We start from the raw sequence: 12,686 nt of genomic DNA, 5'->3' as shown, positions 1-12,686 counted from the left end.
AAAACATCCAAATCTAAATGACTGACTTTTGGGTTGTATTTACCTGTAGGACTAACTAGTTGTATCAGAATTTCCTTGTTTTTAATGGTAGCCCAGTAATGGCAGAACATGAGCCTGTCTTTGGCGTTGGATAGGCCTATAATGTCTGTGGATATGGATATGTCTTTTATTCTGGAAGAGCTGATGGTATGTATAGTCTACCCTGCTGGAACATGTTGTCGGTCTTTGTATAGGCCTATGTTTGTTACGTTAGCACAAGTTAATGTTTCTCTAAAACAGAAATATAATCCATACTTGTTTACATGCTGGTTATGTGTTTGTTTTCCAGTTCACACGAGATGGAAAACAAACTCGCTGTCGCCATAGAACCGGAAAATACAATTCTGTTGTAGCTAAATGACACCGGCTAGTAACTAACAGATATCATTCTTTAGGGGCGCTTAAGGTATTGCTATTATACATTTGCCCTTTGCCACATTCAAATATTTTTTCCTTATTGGAAACACGTGTAGACCTACACTAAATTTTACGATTGTTTTTGTTTCAGTAATTATATGTACTGTACACCGTCGCTAAATCGGTACGAATTATTTGTTTTTGAAAGAAGTCTCTTATGCTCATCTTGACTGTATTTAATCAAAAACAGTAATATGTCGAAATATTAGGCCTGTTACAATTTAAATAACTTTTGTCTATATATTTTAAAATGTAATTAATCCCTATGATGGCAAAGCTTAATTGTCATTATAATCTTTCAGAAATCATTCTAATATTTTTAGTAGCCTATAAGCGCCAATGTCAACAGTTGTGCTGCCTAATATTTTTGATGATGACAGCTTTTTGATGAATAGAAAGTTCAAAAGAACAGTTTAATTTAAAATATAAATAATTTTTAACATCATAGACTACAGATCTTTACTGTATGTTTTGATGAATTCGTGTTCTTGCTGAATAAAAAAAAAGTATAAATTATAAAAATCATACCCTAATTGGGGGCTAAAATGAAAATCCCAGTGACGCCCCTGGGTGAGGGAACGATTAAAACCGTTTTAACCCAAAACTGTGGTTTATAACCTGGTAGGCTAGTTGGTTAGCTTGTCACTTTAAACGAGAAAGTGAAAATGGTGCTGGTTAAAAATGAGACAAAAAAAAAAAAAAAAGAAGAAAAAAGATGAAAACTCTAGCAATTTAATATCCTCTATTTGTTTTGGGAATGTAAATAGATTTAAGATAATGAATTTCTTATTTTTGCAGATTCTGGGGCTCAAAGTCTATTTTCTTATGCCTTATTAAATCCGAATAATAACAAGCATGTAATTAAGTATGAAAATGAAATAATCTAATTTAACAAACAAATATTTCACTCTCATATTTTCTCATTTGCTTCAAGTATTGAGTTATTGAAACCGAAAGTTTAAGTCACCTTTTCCAAAGTTCATTTAAAGTTTCCAAATAATTTTATTTTCTTTGCCATGGGAATTATATAATATTCAATATTTCTGCAGTGTCAAAGTATGACAGACTTATATTTGATCAACAAAGGGCACAGCGTGTTTGCTTTATCTACACATGTTTTTTTTTTATTTTCTGTGAATCTGTTTGTGGCTTCCCGTTTAAGTAGTTGCTGCTATGGCCTTGAATTTTGAGGAAAAACTCAGCCGTGATGTTCAGTGCTCGTTCACGTAGGTGATTTAGCAGTGCATTAATGGTCCAGCAGGTGGCGGTGTTTTTTTGTTCTGACCGGGTAAGCAGTTCTTTTTTTTTGAAGATCAGCTAGTCTCACAGAGTAACACACACACACACACACACACACACACACACACACACACACACACACACACACACACACACACACACACACACACACACACACACACACACACACACACACACACACACAATTTTTGAATCATTCTATGGACGTTTTTGTTCAGTTTTGCGTGTAGTGAAGTTTCCAGCCATTATAATAATGCTTTTATATATGGCAAGACAAAAGTCTTGTCAAAAGACAAAAGTGTGTTTGTGTGAGTGTGTTTCTTTCAAAGTAGGCTTATCTACAACAATTAAACTGTAAAGGAGTGACCTTGTGGATTGTGCGCAATTAACTAAATTAGCCCTATATTATAGTTTTATCCCTGCAAATGAGACTCATTTCTGAATACATTGTGTCTTAGACCAGAAAAAAAAGGCTTTGAGATGAAGCTTCAGTGTTGAACGCCCTTTCTCTCTCCAAAGCTCAAGAAAATTTATTGTTTTGTCCCAGATTTCAATTTCCACAACATCTGGCCTCAGAAACCCTTGGCAAGTCCAGCACAAAGGCATTGAATGAGAAAACATAATGGTAAAACAATAGAAACGCATTCCAGTATCTGAGACTTACCTGTATTTTCAGTGAGGCTGCACTGAATGAAATATCACAGAAGAGGGAAAAGAGCCCATTTTTGTGCATTAAAGTGTCAGACCTGTTCCAACAGAGGAGAAAGAGAAGAAAAAGATTTTTCTCTTACTGCCTTCTTTCATTCTCTTTTTTTTCCGAACAGCATCAGCCCTGTCTCAGTTGTCTTTTCCCCCCACATCTAAGCAGTTTCTTCAGATGTGTACATTTGGGGTTTTGATAATGCATCTGAAACAAAGCAAATATCCCCCATAGATTTCTGTAATAGAGGGCAGCAGATGGATATTTCTTAATTGATCCATTACCTAATTACACTTTTAAAAAAAAGAACAAAAAAGAGGATATTATTCAGCATTGATGGATTGAATTGAATATTTAACATTACCCTTTTTTTATTTACTTTTCAAAGTATCCTGGAGTGACACTGAAGACTGGAGTAATTCTAAAACTGGAGTATTCCTGAGTTTAAGAGAATAATTTATAGATATTTATAATTTATAGAACAGTATTTAGTCTAAAATTGAATCTGTTATTCCTTTATAGTTAGTACCCATGTGATTGTTGGTGGACATGTGGTTGTTTTCTGTTCACAGATGTTTGAGCTTCTGGTCTCTGCTGGGCTGAGCACTACGTGATTTAAGACGGGGGTGCCCAATGCTGTTCCTGGAGACCTTCTTTCCTGCTAATTTCAGAACCAACCCTGATCAAACACAACTGAACCAGCTAATTAAGATCTTCTGGAACACAGGTCTTCAACCCGGCTCCTGGAGACCCACTGCCCTGCAAAGATGATTTCCTACCTGCTTCAGCACACTTGTCGGTGTGATCCTAAAGAGCTTGAGCTGCTTCAGCTGTGTTTGGTTATAGGTTTGGAGCTGAACTCTTCAGGACAGTAGGGGCAAATTCCAAACAGCATTTTTGCGCCCTTGAAGGGGACGCCATTTGTAGTGGTTGTTCCAAGTGAAAGTTAAGAACTGGATCCCTTCACAAAGGGCCCTTCAGTTAGCAACGGGTAGGCTACATGCGATGATGGTCACTTCAAGGAAGTGATTTTATAATTTATGGTCATGTGACCCAGAAAATACTCATGATTCATTTTAAAATGGCAGGACGGTTTGAGTTAACTTACAAATTCAAGTTGTTTTGTGATATATTTCACATATTTTTGTCATGTTATGTCGAGATAAGTTTCATGAGAAATGTGTTGGCTATAATGCAGGGTCCAAAGATGAGACAGCAAGTTTTAAAGTTGAGGGCAGAGAAATGCACTCACACACAAATATATAACGCATATTTAAAAAAATGATATTTATTTACAACAGTTATGGTAACAGCAATAATACGACAATAGTGCTGCCATGTGATTGGTTGATTAGATATTTGCATTAACGAGCAGTTGAACAGCTGTACCTAATAAAGTGGCCGGTGTGTGTATATATACTATTGTTTACTGCTAATTAGATTATTATAGTATAAAGTAGATTAATACATGCTGTAAAAGTATTGTTCGTAGTTCATGATGGCTAATGCATAAATACAAATGAAATCTTATACTTTTATGTACTTTATTTTGCGTTAGATTCACTCCATCATCTTTTTATTGCTGTATATGCCATGAAGACTCTCAAACACTATCTTGCAACCTGGCTCTAACTCTATCAGTCACATGACCTCAACAGCCCAGGTTTGGGAAACTATAGCTGCATGTTGCCATAGCAGCACTGTCCGCTGTTCTACTAACGGGGCTAATGGAAAAAATCGTCCTTGTTTTCAGTATGTTCATGGGTTAAGGTTAATGTATCAATCTCTCTTTGCTTCTTTCTCCTTTGTTTCTGCAGCCAAGGTCACTTACGACGAAGAAAAGATCAGACAGCGGAGAACATTCTGTCGTCTCTACCACCTTTCTGACTATGGATGACTGTGTCACTTTTTTCACTTATAAGGTGGTGACCACCTTACCACCCAAAACCCATATTCCATCATCAAAATCATTTCCACATGTTTTCACCATCCAAAATTTGGTTCTGGAATTGAAAAAATACCCCTTAAAGTCATGATGAAAATGAAATCACCCTATAGATTTTCTAAATGCATGTAATTTTTCTTTTTCAATATTTCATGTTTTTGAAATTGTCATTTTTAATTAAAATAACACAAAACTTCTGGTGAAGACTTCTCTCTGGTAATGAATGCCAGACTTCTCCAATCATTTAGTCTGCTTAAACTCCGCCCCTTTCTTACAATCGACTGAAAAATCTGCATTCAGATCTGTCTCCATCCAATCAACAACCGATAGGCTGAACACGTCCTCGTCCTACTTTTTTTAAATTTAAAGCCACTCAGATGTGCGTCAAATTATGGAGGACAAGATGTCACTACTTCCGTTAAATTGCAACTTTAAAGTTGGCAGGAAACTGAAGTTGAACTGAAGTGATAATCTTTTCTTTCCTAATGTGACGTATATCCAAGTGAAACAGCTTTTGAAATAAGACAAATAGGACAGGACTTGATTTTGCCAAGGAAATTGATTTGATCATTGGATTGTTGCCATTGGGTAATTGCTGCGATGTCAGGTCATGATATTTTTTCCATAAAAAAAAAAAAAGTATTGTCTATTTGCTTACTTTGAACCATGAAACACTAACTTCAAAAGCCAGGCGTTGTGGGATCAACTCAAAACAAGATTGCTCCCATTATAATCAAACAAAAGAAACTGCATTGAGTGCAGTCAGTTGACTGGATAAGTTCGCAAAACTAGGATGAAAAAAACTAACTTGTAAACAAAGATGGTGATTTGTATACAGGTTATGTAGAAACAGTTAGTAAAAACACAATTTGTTCCTGAGAGGTTTGTAGAGCCCTCGATCAAGCATACAAGCCAGTTCTCCACTTTTCCCACCATATTTACCGGTAAGTGGACTTAGATAACCCCACTGCTCTTAACCCTACAAGTACAGTAAAAACACTACAGCACTATATTAAAAAAAACAGAACTTTGCTACATCGGCTCAATGGGAAACCGTGCCTCTAAACTCCAAAAATGTATCTATTCATACAGTTCACTGCAGTTTCCAGCTGAAACTCGGTCGATGTTCTTCCCTATCGTCTTGTCTTCAGCGGATGCTTGGTACCAACCTAACAAAGTCACTTGCTCTCTCTGTTCCTCTGTGATGTGATCCAACCGACATTTGAAACAAATTTTACTCTGAAATTGTTAGTAAATTTGACAAAGAATCGACAAGTAACACACAGGCCTAGACCATTTGGGTGTGGTTTGCGTACCTACCCTCAGTGATAAGATAAAATAAAATTCTGCATCAAAATTTATAGACAAGACAAGTAGTTTGTTTAGGCATGGTTTGTAAGGAATTACAAACCTGCGCACATATATTCAAACGCACATAACTATAGAATCAATTCTTAATGCGCATGTGAACGCCATCAGCGTCTATCACAGGTTCACGTTTAAAGTCTGTTTAGAGAGAACGGTGTCGTCTTAGCGGCCCCTAATTTAATAACAAATGATCATTTAGATGGAAGTGAATCAATCAAAACTAACTTTAGCTGGAAAAAACATTTTTCAAGAACCACTATAAAACTAAACCAATCTCTGTTACCTTAAATTATATGTTTATCTCTGTAAAGCTGCTTTGAAACAATCTACATTGTTAAAAGCGCTATATAAATGAGGATTACTTGACTTGACTTGTGAATGACTGTTCAGTAACACTTTGTAATAAGTTGGACACTTTATTGGGTACACTGTACTGAGTTGGACCCCCTTGCTTTAAACAGATATGTTTTTTCTCACACCAGTTCCATTAATGCTCACAAATGTTTTTTTATAACAGTAAAAACTCTTTTCATGTACAGGTAGTCGTGATGTTATATTTTGTCATGTTTATCAAAATAAACTGATAATATAAAGTAGACCCCACTTCATTGATAGTATAGGCTTATGTTAAACTTTATTCTTGTACAAACAGATGCGGTATTTGACAAATATTGCATTTATTTCACTTCAGATGTGGTAAAGTATGCAAACACGGTGCGAGCGTCACTATGGGAAGCAGAAAGTGCCTGACTTCACGTCTCCGTTTTCAGCTTCTCCCTGCCTGGACGCGGCAACACTCACTGATCGGTTACATCCAGCAGCAGCCGATGTCGAACACACCTATTAACTCTACCCATAGCCCTATCCCTAAACCTAATTAGGTCAAGCTCCACTCATTTGGTCCACAGAGATGGAGCTGGACAAGGCCAAGCTCCATTCGTTACATCCAGTGAGGGGGAGCTGAACATCATTTGGCTCTGCAGTGAGCACCACTTGGAGTTCTGCAGTAGCTGTCTATGGAAGCCACGGAATAAAAGAATTTCGAGTATTCTGACTTTTTATCCATGCAGTTTTGACCTCAGAATTCTGAGAAGGAAAATCAGACGTGCGAGATTAAATTTGTTTTATAATTCTTTTTCACCTCAGAATTGGGAGTTAATATCCCACAAATTTGACTTTTTCCCTCAGAATTTTGATATTTTTTGAGTTATAAAGTCAGAATCGGGAGATATAAACCTGCAATTGAGAGAAAAAAAGTCAGAATTGTGAGATAAAAATGTTATAGGTTTAAATATTATTTTAAGTATGAGCTGCATATGTGAATATTATGTAGATTTATTGTTTATATCAAATTCATGCTTTAATAGTAGGTTAATCATTGCAGGTTTCATCAGTCCACTATATCTTTTAAGTGACTTGCAAATAACACTCTCCAAGTGTCAAATGAGAGTAAACATCAGCATTGGTATATGAAACAGTGTCAATCGCAGTTGGCTCGTAATATTTTTATGAACGTAAACAAATCTGAACGACAACGCTCGGGACAGTCTCGGGAGATCATCACAAGAGTTTAAGCCTTGGCAATTTAAGTATTCAAGCGCAAGAAGACGCAAAAGGGAACTCAATTCGTTACTCGTGCGCTGTGTAGAAAGTTTTGTTTTGTGTGCGCACACATCCGAAGCAGCGGCCACGTCTTAGACGGCGCACCAAATCTGAATTGAGCTCTCTTTCATGTGTTCTTGCGCTTAAATGGACAAATTCACAAAACATAGGCAAAAATGAGAAAGTAAATGTAAACAGTAGAGACAGATGTGTACCAGTATCAGTGTATTGAATCCATGCATTAGTCTTAAAGTGACAGCAGCCTAATATTTCCACTGCTGTCTAATGTTGATCAAACAACAAAGGACTAAGAAAAAAAAAAATTCACTGCTCTTGACTGACTTTTGTAACTTTAATAAGGGTTAATCTATGTTTTTATTCATACAGTGAATATCCAGTGTTATTTTATATTTGATTACTTTATTCAGTGTCTCTACCTAAAAACTACCGTTACTTGTCTTTAATACTGTTTTAAATGTATATAGGCTAGTAGTTTTAACTGTGGTATTGAAATTGGAATAGAGATTTGTGAATTTTCTCTGGTATCTAAAATTTTGGTATGTAACTGCCTGTTTTTGCAAAAACAGTTATAAGGCCTGTAAAAAATATTTATGGCTGGTACATTTTGATAGGTGTGGCCCTCAGTTGCAACCATAAATGCCTTCAAGGGGTGATGAAGATAGTATTTTTTTGCATTTTGATGCTAACATCAAAAGGTACAAGACTTTTTTTTTTATCATATTTCGTGGATCCTGCCCATCTGCATGCACTCAAATATATATCACTTCTTTGAGCACTTAAACAAAAATAAATAAAAATACATACTTACTCTAACTTTAGTTGTACTCTGGTTTAATTTTGAAATTGAGATAATGCTAATAATATTAGCTTGTCTATGGTAATTGCTTGTGCTTGGCTGCTTTATTCCAAAAGAGAATGCATGTGCTCTTCTTCTTTTTTTTTTAGAGACACAAGGATCTTGAGTGCAGTCTATTATTCTGACAGGAGAAGGTCTTTAACAAGCCAGTTCACGGACACTGGAACCTTAAAACAACTTTTTTTTTTTGCAGTCGATTTTATAGGATTCCAGTCTTTGAACTGAAAATGACTTACAGGTTACATTAAAACTTACTGTCCTGGAAAGTCTGATTTGAGATCATCTAGCAGCTCCTTCTGTAACTTGTCTGAGAAACAAGAATCTGATTCTAGATAAGAATTTTCTACTTGTGCGTAAATTCACATAAATGACTTTGGCAAAACCTTTGTAGGAAAACGCTTAGTTTGTGCAAAATTAGGCAACGGGGCATCATAAAAACTCCATTAGAACATGGAACCAAGTTTGATGGCTCCCAGTCAGCACTGAGGAAAAGTAGCTGGTAGTCGTTTGTCAAAGTCTGAAACTCTTTTATCATCTACTTTTCCATTCCCTTTTCTCCTTTTTTCTATTCTATGTACTCCCCCTCTCTTATAAAGTTAAGACCACAGCCAAACTGGTTTAACTGAAGAGCTGGGATGTAATACTGGGGGACCCAGTTATCTATTGTAAAATCTCACATAAACCCATTAACTGAACCAACCAATAAGTCCATTTTGGAAAGTGAATGCCAGCTCATTTCTCAACTGGCTGTCTATTACAGGAGATAATGGAGTCTCCTTAAACCCAGCTCTGCCCACTCCACCTGGCATTTGCCATTACTGCTGCCGTGCAGAAACCAGTTGGAGAAATAACTGTAATTCAGAAATAATTACGAATGGCATTCTGCAAAATTAAACCTTGCCTGCCGAGAAGCGGTATAAGCAGCATATGACGGAACGAAAAATTCAACTCGTTGCCCCGTAATTCTCTCGCTTGCTCTCTCTCTCCTCACTCAGTTCCCCAGCAAATGAAAGAGCGTGAAGAGGTCTTGAAAAGGAACATGCGGTTCTTTAATTCGTTTCCAGTTTCAGCCTTTATTTCGCTATGCCTGTGAATAGGAGACAACCAGCCTATTGCATAACGAAGAAATACAAAGATTTGCAGATGATTTCACATCCCTTTTGTGAAACATTCAGTTTTTGACAACATCCCAAAAAATATATAGATTTCTTAATTGACCTTAGTCATGGTAACTTGACACCATATTGATTTTTTTTTTTGCGAATGAAAACTCATGCACTGTACGAAACTCTAAGATCATATGTAATTTTTAAAACTTTCAAAACTGCTTCATGGAGTTTTTGAATTAAAGATTTTTTATCAGCTGAACCATTCGCATGTTATTAAACAACAGTCTGTTAAACAAACTGAACTTCTATTCCACAAAGCCTTATCTTCATTCCTGTCAAGAAATAAATATGGAGCTACTCTACAGGTCTATGTGCTATTTTCACTGATTGATCTTAAAGGTGCACTTAGTCATTTTTCCCTCTATAATGGATAGTAGTTATAGTTTACTATTTTTTTGAATGATATTATTAGTAACCTAATAAAAGCTTTTGAAAAATGGACTCATGGAGGCCACCATATTGATGTCATTAGACTGAATACTCCTTGCTTAATCTTGGTATCACTTCTTTCATTGGACACATTGATCACCTGGTTTTTAGGGAGCGCATGTTTAGTGCCTTTGAAGTATTTTGCGATTAAGGCAGCCCGTAAAATGGCCGACTTCCTGATCAGTGCTACTTTGAAATACATCTCAAACAAAAGACTGTGTACAAGTAGGCTAGGCTACTTAGACTTTTCTTTCTAGCCTTTATTTCAACTAAGTCAAGTAAACTTAAGTATAATTTAAGTAGGCCTATACTTCTGAGAAGTATACATAAAGTCTGAGAAGTACATAAAAAGTAGACCGTAGCAACTCCTGGCTGTAAATTTAGGTTGGACAGATTCTGGGCCTTAGCTGTAGTTTATGATAACAGACATGCCAAATAGTTACCGACCTGATGCAGACAATAGCTGCTCACCACAGAGCAAATGGATGGAGCTTATGTGTAGCTTCTCCTCGCTAGAGCTCCAGTGAGGAGGAGTGAATGTAATTTGGGCCTAATGGGTGGAGCTAGAATATCCAACCGAACCCTAACCTTACCCACAACTCTATTCCTCCACCACCCCATTGGAGCTCTAGAGAGGAGGAGCTGGATGTCATTTGATTCTACAGTGAGTACACTTGAGCGTCTTGTTCTGGAGCGAGGTTTACGTAAGGTCACGAGAAAATAAGTGGGGCAAGTCTGAAATCTGCCCCAATGGCTCTCTATGAGAGCGTGCTGCAGTTAAATTTTTCACCAGGGATGTTGGAGATTTGTGGGGCGCTGTTGAGCTATAGGGAGGACTCAGAGACAGGCTGCCCTGCTTAGGCCTAGTCCACAAGTAGCCTACACAGGTATTTTTATTAACTGAGTTTTTTTCTCCTTTGTTTAAAAAAACGTTTTTGAAAAAATTGCGGCCACATAAAGATGCAAAACGAAGCACTGTCAAGAGCATTCCAAACCAACAGGCGGCGATATAACCAACCATTAAGCCATGTTGGCCAATCAAGCTTGGAAAAACGGTTATTACCGGTTTCACCGTCAACACGACAACGGCTGGATCCCAAATGGCACACTCCGACCTTGTGGACCTCCTTCGAGTTCACACTTGGTGACATCAGGAAGTGCAGACCTAAGGGGCGCTGGCCTCGAGTCTACAAGGGCTCGCGAGAGTGTACTTGCGAACTTCCCTAAGCACTTCCCCTCGGGGGAATCCCTTCACCATTTTGAAGTGCGTTCCACTTCTTGAAGTGGACGAGGGAAGATTATATGGACAGATCCTCGCTCCCTCGATTTTGACCGAGTCTACTTCACATGTACACTTCAGGCAGTTCCATATACCACAATGCAACATGACTGTGACGTCACCACAGATCTCGTCACCACAAACAACTCTATGATATATGATTAATTATGTTTTTTTTTCATTTAAAACAACCCAAACACATCTATATACATTTGGATGCTGCATTAAACAAATTCTTAAAGGAAAAAAATATATAATAATAAATCAACTCCATAGCTGATTCCAAGTCATAGATATAAACAGTAGATGTCGCCTTGGGGTTCTAAACATGCGTCAAAACCACCGCCATCTCGGAACAGGGGTCTTGTCATAGGAAGTAGCTAGGTAACGCTGAATTCATGAATGATGCCGGACTTTTGTGCTGCATATGAATGTCCACAGGAACGAAATCTAAAAACCAGACAGCAAGGGATTACATTTCACAAGATAGTGAGATTTTGTAATGTTTTTAAAATTTATCTGGACTCTATAAGAAATACATGTCTGACCATTGGAACGAACCAAAACAACTAGAAAATCGCATTCATGACGATTTATGGTGATTTTATTTCCGTTAGACCTTTTCCTATGCTGATGAGGGGTTCCCCCGTTTCAAGATGGCGGCTCTATTGACGCATTCGTTCCAATGAACTGCCATAGCCAAGGCGACATCTAGTGTTCATATCTATGATTCCAAGTGATCAAGCCCGATTTATAATTCTGCGTCGAACTTACGCCGTAGCTACGCCGTAGGCTGTGCGTAGTGTGCGTACCCTTCGGTGTACCCTGATGTGCACCTCTCCAAAAATGTAACAACGCGTCAATTCTACGCGGACACAAGCGCTGTGCTTGGTCTGCTCAAACCACTCCCTCGGGTTTCACATGCTCCCTCTGCGTGCGTCAAAGCGGACAACGACGCAGAAGTATAAATTAAAACCAATGCGTAGTCTACGGCGTAGAGGCTCCGGCGTATGTCCGACGCAGAAGTATAAATCAGGACGTTCCAGTTCAGCCCATTGACGTTTCCGCCAGTACACTGTAAAACCAAACAGTTGTTCTAACTAACACTTTTTAGTTAACTTTACTTAATATCAAAGAATTAGTTGAACTTACTTAAAACAATTTAGTAATCTGTACTGTTTGCATGCTATGCCTTCTTTACTCAGAAAACCCAAGTACACATTACTTGACTGGTTTGAGTACCATTTTGCAAAAGCAAAAAAAAAAAATAGCAGGCGGGGCAAAGGGTTTTTGAGGCGGGGTAAATCTTAATAGACTTTTCACTGATTTCTTCGACTAACAATTTTGGGAGAACGTCACATAAGTTGACTTCGTAAATTCATGTTGATTTCCTAAAATTTCTCACCATTATTGTGATAAGTGTTTCCTTTGTTTGGGCTCTGGGAACTTAATTTATATTATTGTAATTTTCTTCTAATTGATGCAGTGATGCAACATGAAATCAGTTATATGATTTCAAAGGAAGTGAAGTAAGAAATATTACATATATTTATACTTAATTTATTTACATGTTATGAATGAATTTATTAATGATATCTATC

The sequence above is a fragment of the Siphateles boraxobius genome, unplaced genomic scaffold (genome assembly GCF_051911475.1).
Source record: "Siphateles boraxobius isolate OS27281-9 unplaced genomic scaffold, OSU_SipBor_1 20, whole genome shotgun sequence".
In the NCBI taxonomy this organism is placed as follows: domain Eukaryota; kingdom Metazoa; phylum Chordata; class Actinopteri; order Cypriniformes; family Leuciscidae; genus Siphateles; species Siphateles boraxobius.
Note: the sequence above shows the minus strand (reverse complement) of the source record.